General features: G+C 38.6%; 1 pseudogene; it reads right to left on the reverse strand.

Moving 5' to 3' along the window:
• Nucleotides 1-10,024: 10,024 nt before the first annotated feature.
• LOC113244273 (60S ribosomal protein L7a-like) lies at nt 10,025-10,825 on the reverse strand (annotated as a pseudogene).
• Nucleotides 10,826-11,029: the final 204 nt, after the last annotated feature.

Genomic DNA, 11,029 nt, shown 5'->3' on the forward strand with positions numbered 1-11,029 from the left:
AGCTTGAAGTACCAAAAGGAATTAGCCTGAAACACATCAGAGGGGCTCAGAGGAGACTAGTAGAAAGAGCTTTGTCACTACAACTCCAGCTACTTCATTCATGCATGCATCCATCCGTCTGTCGATCGTTTTAGGAATATGCCAGCAAAAAGTCTACAAAGAAGTACATGGTCATGTCCTTTAGGATCTCACAGCACCATAGCAAGGAGGAGAGGATCGTGCCTGCTAACATTCAAGGGAAAAGTGAAAATGCTTGAGGGTCTCCGTTGGCTGTTAACCACATCGTCACTTGCTTGTCTGTTGACTCATTTGTTCATCCAATGAATATTTGTTGAATATGTATTGGAAACTGGGATACATTAGTGAACAAAATAGATAAGGCCCTATACTCGTGAAGCCTGTAATCTAGTGACTAAAACAGACATTTACAAAATAATGCCAATGATTATTTAATTATAAGTGCAGTGAAAAAGAAACACAAGTTTATGTGGGATTCTACAATGGAAGGAGAGTTTCTAACCTAGATTTGGCCAAGAGGATGGTGGCTAGACAAGTATTTCCTGTAGAAGTTTCATTGATACTGAAGCTTAGAGGCTGAGTTGGGGGGGATGGGTAGCCAAAGGAGAAGGTAGAAAATGGAGAATTGCAGGTGTAGCAGTTGGGTGGACTTAAAGTGGAAAAGAATTTGGCACAAAAGAAGAAATGAAAAAACACGAGTGAGTAGGGTATGGGGGTGGGTGTGGGTGCTGGTGGAGCCAGATGAGGCTGATGAGTGGGGTATGGTCAGATCATGCAGGAGGTCATGGGTATGGGTTTGGGTTGTTTTTGTTTTAGTTTTACCATCTGGCTTTCAACTTTTCTTTCTATTTGTGGGCATCTCCCACTGTGCATGACATCTGAGGGACCCACAGCTCTAGTCACCTGTTATGGAGAATGAAGGGGGGAGATCCTCCTTTTCCCATTGTCTGGCATCTGAGGCATGATCACGGAAACTATGTTTGTCCAATTACTCATCTCGGATCACCCTGAGTCTTGGAATCTGAAGCAAGAAATACAAAGTCAAAGGAAAAGTACAGAATTCACTCATAGCACTGGCATCCTGTGGCATCACACAGTGGCAGTAGCACTATCTGGTGCCCTGTCCTTCTAGACTGTTCCTTCCATCCGGCCTCCAGAGCCCCCTCTGTTCTTATTTCCTAAGCCACCCAGACAGTCTATGAGCCTGCTATCATCTTCCGAACTCCCTCTGTCTGTCTAAGTTCATTAGAGCTAATTCCAGTTGCTTGTAACCCAGATTCTCGACTGGTAAACAATGATAAGGACGTTGAAGGGTTCTATCCAAGGTGTATTAAGAATGAATTTTAATGGGAACATCCCTAAAAGCCCCTTAGAGTTTTCAAATGACTTGTACATGACTCCCTTGGTTTTTATAGCAACCAAAGAGGTAGGCACTATCATCTCCCCTTTATTCAACAAAAAGAGAATGGAGTTGGAAGAGTCCAAGTGATTTCTTTGCAGGGTGAAATGTTTAATTAAAAGCAGAACAAGTAGCCGAGACCAGGTCTCCTGGTTTCTTGTGGCTCGTTCCTCCTTGTTACCTCTTGCAGTGGGGACAAGACCTGGGTTGTGGGAAGTGAAAGCAGGTGTCATGACTTCTGTGTCAGCAGCGGCGGCACATTGTCTCACCTCCACACATGAACTCACCCACGGACATTCTTATAAACTCTCTAATCATGCCCATCACTATTTCCATTGGATAGTAGATCCACGTAAGGAAGAAGGTAGCATCCCCAGATCATAGTCTGTCTGGAAGGACTTCTAAAGCACAGAGCTGCAGTTAGGAATGTGCAGGATCAGAAATGTGTGTAGCTGCAGAGACGAGCATTCTCATTAGGGAAAAGTTTGAAGCTTGAAATCGTAAGACACAAAACCCAAAAAAAGGTATATTGGTAAAAAGTATTATGTAGCGGCTGGGAAGCAGCCAAGATCAAGAGTCAAACACAAGCTTTGATCTGAGTGAGACCCAGAGACAATACTCTTCTCGTAGGACTCATAAGGATTAAACAAGGTAGCACACAGAAAGTTTTTTGCACAAAGCCCATTACAGGGCAGATATCTATTAGATGTTCGTTCCCTTGCTTTGTTTCCGGAGGCATTAGAAAGCAAGTGGAGATTTGTCCCTCAGATTGTTAGAGGTCAGAGAGGATCTTTAGCATAGAGAACCATGGTTCCAACTCAAATCTGTCAGGCAGGGGTTGTGGAGAGAGGCTAGGGGCACCCAGAGGGACAGGGAGAAGGCAGCGTCAGTCTCTTCCCTCATTCTCAAGACCAATCACATTGCTGAGATTGTCTTTCTAGTAATGTGTCTGGAACTTAGATGACCCATTCAACCTTCAGGGGTGTGAGCTGAGAGAAATTGGTGTGTTACTTGAAATAAAACATACAGAAATTCTTCCAACTTTTTAAAAATGTTTAGATGTTTTTTTCTGAAAACCAATTGATATGAAAATATTTTTTTTCTTTTTCAGGGAAAGAAACAAAGGGTTTTTTTTTTAATCAATAAGGAGTATTTTCTTTTCTATGAAAACCAAATATTTTTCTAAAAGCAAATTTTATTTTCCCAAATATTTGACAAGAGCAAGCTGTAAAATTCTGAAGGAGTTTAGTCAGCTGTGCAGATTGACTTTTGAAGTGTAAAATAAACCTTTACTTAACAGATGTCAGGACTGTGACTTTGAGAGATAATGACAGTTTTTATAGTAGGTTGGTGACAGAATTTCTAAGAAGAATGAATAAAGTTTTGGTGCCAAGTTTGGGGGAAAAAATGACAACATGATTATTAAAAATTGACTGAGTTGAGGAAAGCAAAAATCAGTGTTTTAATTTGTTTGATTAGACAGCATAAGTTGTTCCATAAATATCAGCAAAATGCATATAACAAAAGGACAGGCTGTACCATCAGGTAAGAATGAGAGTAACTCAAAGGTCTTCCCTCCCTCCCAAACCACCATGAATGAAGGTGACTTAAAATCATTTCGAAGGTCTCAGAGAAGGGATCCAACAGCCATGGAAGACTTTGTAATAACTATGTTCCGATGCTACCCCTCTAACAGCAAATAGGGACGAGTCTGCAATACTGACAAACACATTCTAACTGGATGATGTAGGGTCAGCCATCACTGCCATATTTAGGCAAAATCAAATACCTCCCCCGCCCCAGGGCCCCATTCCATGATCTCCCAGTCCTCCCCTCAGGGCAACCTGCCTGCATGCATGCAATCATCGAATGCATCTCAAGTCCCGCCTCTGTGCAAAGGCTTCTTGACTCCTCTGTTCTCCAGGCAGCCCCCTCTTTCCTGGTTGTAGAGGACCTTGGAACAGTCTGCAATGCTGACTATTTAGTATTGGCCAGTGGCCATCTTGTTGAGCCAGAATCCCCCAACCTTGAATTCTACTGGAGGCAACTTCTACTATACCATGTGAGGCCTCCTGGAGATGATGCTCGGAGGGAAACCAGCTTTTCATAGGGATCCTGTGCTTTTCCGGAGAGGAGAGTTTCAGGAATAAAAAAGCTAACTCCAGAATATTTTACCTAAAGGCCAAAGCCAGAATCAGGAGCTGAATATCCAGCTCCTCCTCCTTTCCACATTTAGTGGCTCTTGAAATGGTTGGGTGAAAACCAAACACCTTGATATCTGATTTCTATTTGTTCTTGATTTCTTTTCTTTTTCTGCCTTTTGTAGGTTTAATTAAGGTGTGTAGGTTTAATTAAGCAATTATAATTCAATTTCATCTCCTCTATTGAATTATTTAACTTCTTTAAAATAATTATTAGTGGTTGTCTTAGGATTTACAATATACTTTTTAAATAATTTGAGTCTGACTTCAAATAAATTACCCTGCTTCACGTGGAGGCTAAGCCCCTTTAGAATAGTCTATTTCCAATCCCTCCCTCCCACCCTCCCCCAGGTTGTCATTAATTTTACTTTTACACAGGCTGTAAATATGCAATGCATTGTTATTACTTTTTGCTTTAAATAGTAATCTTTTAGATGGGTGCCTGGGCAGCCCAGTTGGTTAAGCATCTGACTTCAGCCCATGATCTCAGGGTTCTGGGATGGAGCCCAGTGTCAGGCTCCCTGCTCAGCAGGGAGTCTGCTTCTCCCTCTCCCTCTGTTCCTCACCCCTGCTTGTGCTCTCTCTCTCTCTCAAATCAAATAAAATAAAATCTTTTTAAAAAGTTATCTTTTAGAGAAATTAATAAAAAATTATATTTTACTCCCCTTTTATTCTTCCTCCGTTCTCTTCATTTCTTTGTGTGGATCCAAGTTTCTGAGCACTTTCATGGCCCTTTTGCCTGAAGAAGCTCCTTTAACACTTCTTATGAAGTAGGTCTGCTATCAATGCATTCATTCTTTCAGCTTTGATCTGTTTGAGAAAGTCTTTGTTTCAAGTTCGTTTCTGAAGGCTATTTTTTGTGGATATAGACTTCTGGGTTGACAGTTTCCTTCAGCATTTCAAACATGCCACACCATTGTCTTCTTACTGCATGTTCTCTGGTGAGAACATGCTGGAACTCTTATCCTTGTTCCTCTGTAGATAATGTTTATTTGTTTTTTTTAATTGTAGCTGCCTTCAAGATTTTTCTTATTTTCTTGGTTTTCAGCAGTTGGAAAAAGATACGCCTAGATGGTTTTGTGTGTGTATTTTTGTATTTATCCCACTTGGTATTCTCTGAGTTTCTTGAATTTGTGGTTTGGTGTTTATTCCTCATTTTGGAAAATGCTCTGCTATCATTTCTTCAAATATTTCTTTAGCTCCATTCTCTTTCTCTTCTGGGATTTCAATTATGCATATTTTAGATCATTTAATATCATCTGAAACTGTTGGCTGCTATATTCTGATCCACACCCCTCCCACACATTCTTTTTTCTTTTGCATTTCTTTTGGGGAATTTCTATTGACCTATATTCAAGTTCACTGATTCCTTCCTTGTCTGTATTAAGCCTACTGATGAGCCCATGAAAGACAATCTTCATCTCTATTATTGTGGTTTTGTTTTCCAGCATTTCCATTTTACTCTTTTTATTCAAGTATAGTTGACATGCAATGTTTCATTAGTTTCAGGTGTATAGCATAGTGATTCAACAAGGCTGGATGTTATGCTGTGCTCACCACAAGGGTGGCTACCATCTGTCACCACACAATGCTGTTATAATACCATTGACTGGATTCCCTATGACCTACCTTTGATCCCCATGACTTATTGATACTCTAACTGAAAGCCTGTTATCTCCCACTCCATTTAATTCTTTCTCATAATTTTCTTCTCTCTGCCGACATTACCTATTTGATCTTGTATTTTGTCTATCTTTTCTATTAAATCATTTAACATATTAATAAGTTATTTTAAATTCCACATCTGTGTCATGTCTTAGTCTGATTGTGATGGTTGCTTTGTCTCTTCAGACTTTGTGTTTTCTTGCTTTTTCTTAACCTGATCATGTTTGGTTGTTGTTGAAACCTGAGCATGTTGTAAAAGGTAGTGAATACTGAGGTCAATACATTTTATGCTTGGAGATAAGCACCTCATTTCTGTTGCTAGTCTTCCCCCTGCTTAATTTAAATAAAATTGACACATAGCATCGTATATGTTTAAGGTAAATGTGATGATTTCATATATATACGTATTATAAAGCGATTACCAACATAAGGTTGGTTAACATGTATACCACCTCACATAATTCCATTTTGTTCTTTGTGGTGAGAACATTAAAGATCTATTCAAGTATATAACACAGTATTATTAACTATAGTCATCATGCTAAACATTAGATCCCCATTACTTGTGCATCTTACAACTGGAAGTTTGTACTCTTTAACCAGTATCTCTCTGCTTTCCCAGCCCCTGGCAATTCTACTACGTTTATGTGAGCTTAACTTTTATTTATTTATTTTTTAGATTCACATATAAGTGAGATCATACAGTATTTGCTTTCTCTGGCTGACTTATTTCACTTACCAGAATGCCCTCAAGGTCCACCCATGTCATCACAAATGTCAGGATTTCTTTCTTTCTCATGGCTGAAAAACATTCTGGTGTGTACAGTTACCCACATTTCAAAAGTCTGTCTCTGTGAATGGACACTTAGGTTGTTTCTGTATCTTGACTATTGTGAATAATACTGCAATAAAATGGGAGCATAGATATCTCTTTGAGGTGATTACATTTACTTTGGATATATGCCCAGATGGGATTGCTGGACCAGATAGTAGTTGTACTTTTAATTTTTTGAGGAGCCTCCATAGTATTTCCATAGTATTGTTGAATTTGATAGTAATTCAACAATTAGATCTAACAGTATTTTGGTGGGGAGTTTAGTGTTTTCTGTATATAAGGTCATGTTACTTACAAACAGACAATTTTACTTCTTCCTTTTTGCTTTGGATGTCTTTTATTTCTTTTTCTTGCTTAACTGCTCTGGCTAAGACTATTGGTACTATGTTGAATCGGAGTGGTGAGTGTAGGCACCCTTGTCTTGCTCTTAGTCTCAAAGGAAAAGTGCTTAGCCATTCACCATTGAGTACGATGTTAACTGTGAGTTTGTCCTATATGGCCTTTATTACGTTGATGTGTGTTCCTTCTATACCCAATTTATTGAGAGTTTTTATCTTGAACGAGTGTTGAATTTTGTCAGATGCTTTTTCTGCATTTATTGATTGGATCATATGATTTCTTCCTTCATTCTATTAATGTGACATATCGCATTTATTGATTTGCTTATTTTGAAACACCTTTACATTCCAGGGATGAATCTCACTTGAACATGGTATATGATCCTGTTAATGTGCTGTTGAACTCAGTTTCTTAGAATTTTGGTGAGCATTTTTGCATCTATATTCCTCAGGGATATTGGACTGTAGTTCTCTTTTCCGATGTCCCAATTTAGCTTTGGTATCAGGGTAATGCTGGTCTCATACAACGAGTTTGGGAGCATTCCTTCATCTGTAATTTTTTATAAGAGTTTGAGAAAATTTGGCATTAATTCTTCTTTAAATGTTCACTAGTAAAAATTCACTAGCGAAACCACCTGGTGTTGGATTTTCTCTCTCAGGAGGTTTTGATTACTGAGTCAATCTCCTTACTTATTATTGGTCAGTTCAGATTTTCTATTTGTTCATGATTCAGTCTTGATAGGTTGTAAGTTTCTAAGAATTTATCCATTTCTTCTAGGTTATCTAATTTGCTGGAGTATAGTTGTTCATGCTAGGCCTTCCATAGCTTAAACGTAGGGTTTCGTTTTAATATTGTCAGGAGTTTGGGCTGGGTTTGAAGGCTGTTGCTGTTATAATCATCTCCAGTGCACCATGGTCTCAAATTCCTTTAGTAATACCTGTGTTAGAAAATGAGCTAATTTTCCAGGACTTTTTTTTTATGTCTATTTTCCACTTGACTTTGGGTTTTCCTTCTCTCTGTTCACCCGAGAGAATCCATCTCATTGGAGTGATATCAGATATATGTTACTTTTACTCCGCACTTGTTACCATGGTGGTGGAGACTGGAGGAGGGGGCATTCTCTGTTGCTCATTAAGCCTTGGTATGAGGCAAGGATTGTGGATTTGAATCTTGAGAGTGTGGCATTTACAAGTACCCTGCCACTCTACCAGCTGTAGTCCTAGACCTAGCATTGACTTCTGGCACTCTCCCAGGGTAGAGTTTTACTTACTTAGTTTTCTCTTCTCCTCCTTCAGCTACTGTGGATTTTCTCCAGTGCCCTTAATAGGCTATTTTTACTATTCTTCTTCCTGCAGGTTAGAGATTTGTTCCATAGAAGAGATACTGGAGACGAATCTGGGCAGTTTTCAGCAGTGGCTACTATTCCCTTCCCCCAGTCAGCACAATGAGAAACTTTTTGAAGAGTCTCTTCTACCTGAGTTCCTGGGGTACATAGAGGAAGAGATTATTAGAGGTTAAAAATCCTTCAATGTCTACTACCCAGAGACTTCACTCCCATATGTGGCCTTGAGTAATTCATTAAAATTTTTCAGCTCAATTTTTTTTTCTGACTTATATGGCATGCAGGAGCATTTGGTCTTGGTAAGCAAGTGCATGAATTCTGTTTCTTCTTGTAGGCACTGCTGTCTCCCTGGATTTGAGGTTATTCCTTTGCCCTGCCATGCCAGTTCTCCAATGGGCTCAAGAAGTTATTAATTTTGTTTGGTCATTGGTTTATTATTTTTTCCCCTTAATTATAAGGGTGGAAGCAAAGCTCTATCCAGTTTTCTAACTCTCTTAGCTGAAACCAGACAGCCCACATATTAATTTTTAACGTTGAACCAAACTTGATTTCTGGGAATAACTCCATTTTGTCACAATGTTCATTTTGTGTGTGTGTGTGTGTGTGTGTGTGTGTGTGTGTGTATGAATTCATTTTTGATCTCTGCTCTAATCTTGATCGACTGCTTTCTCGTGCGTGGATTAGGCCTGTTCTTCTGTTACTGTTCCAGCTTCTTGAGGTGAGAATATAAAAACTGCATTTTAGTTTTTTCTATTCTTTTGAGTGAGGCTTGGATGGCTATGTATTTTCCCCTTAGGACTGCCTTTGCAGTGTCCCATAGGTTTTGGACCGTTGTGTTTTCATTCTCGTTGGTCTCCATAAATTGTAAAGAAAGAAATTTACAAAACAATATCAGTCATGAACATAAATGTAAAAAGGTCCTTTGCAAATTTTAGCAAAGTGAATTCAAATATATATATTTTAGTTTCAACCTTGACTGTATCTTTATATCTCATATAGTAGTATATAGTAGGGTCTTGCATTTTCCAAATTCATTTTGACAATCTCAACCTTTTTATTTGAGCAGTTAGATAATTTGCATTTAATGTAATTATGATTATGATTGGGTTTTATTACTTTTAAATGATTAGTAAGGGATTACGATATATCCCAAACCTATCAAAGTCCATTTGAATCAATATTATACCACTTCACACTTAATACCTCACACTTCCACTTCACACTTCACATCAAATTCTTCACATTTCACAGTGTACAAATATAATAGACCTGCCCCAGTATAATTCCATTTATTCCCCAATCTTTGTGTTAATGTTGTCATACTTTTATTTCTACATGATGAATAAACCCTACCTTACAAAATTATTATATTCACTTTAAACGATCAACTGTCATTTAGGAAATTATAAAAGGAAGAGGAAGCATAGCCTTTTATATTTATTTATTCATTCATTTACCATTTTTGGTGGTCTTCATTCTTTCTGTAGACCCAAATTTCCATGTGGTATCACTTCCCTTCAACCTTAAAAATATCCATAATTATTTTTTGTAACTCAGGTCTATCAGAATACATTCTTCCAGTTTTCACTTATTTGAAAATGTCTTTGTTTATGTTAATTTTGAAGGATATATTTTCTAGAATTTATTTTAGAATTCTGAATTTTTTTATTATATTTCATTTTGTTTTTAACATTTGAAAAATCTTGTTCCATTGTGTTCTGGATTTCATTGTTTCAGATAAGAAATAAGGCTCTATTTGTGTTGTTATTTCCCTTGTGTATAATTGTTTTTAATTTTACTTATTTCTGTATATTTGGCTTTTAGAAGTTTGGCTATAAAGATCTTAATGTAGTTTACTTTGCATTTATCTTGCTTATGGTTCACTGAGCTTCTTGAATGTGTAAGTTGACATTTTCCATCAAATTTAGGAACATTTGAGTCATCCTTTTTTTTTTTAAAAAGAATTTTTTATTACTATTTTTTTAAAGGTTTATTTATTTACTTTAGAGAGAGAACACGTGCATGGGCAGGGCGAAGGGCAGAGAGAGAGGATAGAGAATCTCAAGCAGACTCCCTGCTGAGTGCAGAGGCCGACTTGAGGGTCAATCCCATGACCATGAGTATCATGACCTGAGCAGAACTCAAGAGTCAGATGCTTAACCAACTGAGCCACCCAGGAACCCCTTTTTATTACTTTTATATACAGAAAATTCAACAGTGTGCACTTAGCCCAGTTTGGTGGCCAGTTCTTTAGGCTTTGCCTTTTGCAACTTGGCAATGTGAACTACCTACTTTGGACCCAGAACACTGCCTCCTCACTGACGGTGGATCTTATCATATCTGTCATTATAATTGGTCCTGACAGCTTCTACCAGCTTAGCCAAAGCTCCTTTGTCTTCCAAGTTAACCCATATGAATGCAAGAGTGGTATAAGCCTTCCTGTGGACCAGATGCCCCAGTCTGGCCTTCCTCCTGATAATGCAGTAGGGAACCCCCATCTTACAACACAGGACAGGCAGAAAGACAACCAGCTCAATGGGGTCCACATCATGTGCAATCATTACCAGCTGAAACTTCTTGTTTTCCACCAATGTGATGACAGTATTAACCCCAGCTCAAAGGACAGATGGCCTCTTAGTGGGGACATCCTCTTTGCCAGCAGCTTTCTTCTCAGCCCAGACTGACAATCTCTGCTTCTTCTCTTGCTTTGTCTCTGGTCTATATTTGTGGGCCAGCTTAAGTAGTTGAGTAGCTGGTGGTTCAAGCCTGGGGTGAACTGGTTGATCACCGGAGGCACTTTTAGACATTTATAGAGAATTGCCCTTTGCCCCTGCAGCCAGATTTAGCAGGACCATCTGCCAAAGGCGGTGAAGTCCTTTTTGGGCTGATGTCTTGTCTGATGCCAAAATTCTTGGGCCTTTTCTCTACAGAGGAATGACCACATTCTTGTCCTCTTGCGTCTTCATGAAAGCAGGGGTGGGGGCCACCTTCTTCTTCTTAGTGTGCTTTCCTTTTGGCATCTTGGATAGCTGAAGGAGAGAGCTCTTTATTTCTTAAAATATTATCATTCACTTCTTCTGGGATTCCAGTTCCAATAGAAATCAGAAATTATATATTGTGCCACAGATTTCCGAGGCTCTTCACTTTTCTTCCACCTGTTTCTTTTTCCATTTTTCAGATTGGATTATTTTTATTAATCTGTCTTCTTGTTACTGACTCTTATTTTATTT

This window comes from Ursus arctos, unplaced genomic scaffold, assembly GCF_023065955.2.
Source record: "Ursus arctos isolate Adak ecotype North America unplaced genomic scaffold, UrsArc2.0 scaffold_30, whole genome shotgun sequence".
NCBI lineage: Eukaryota > Metazoa > Chordata > Mammalia > Carnivora > Ursidae > Ursus > Ursus arctos.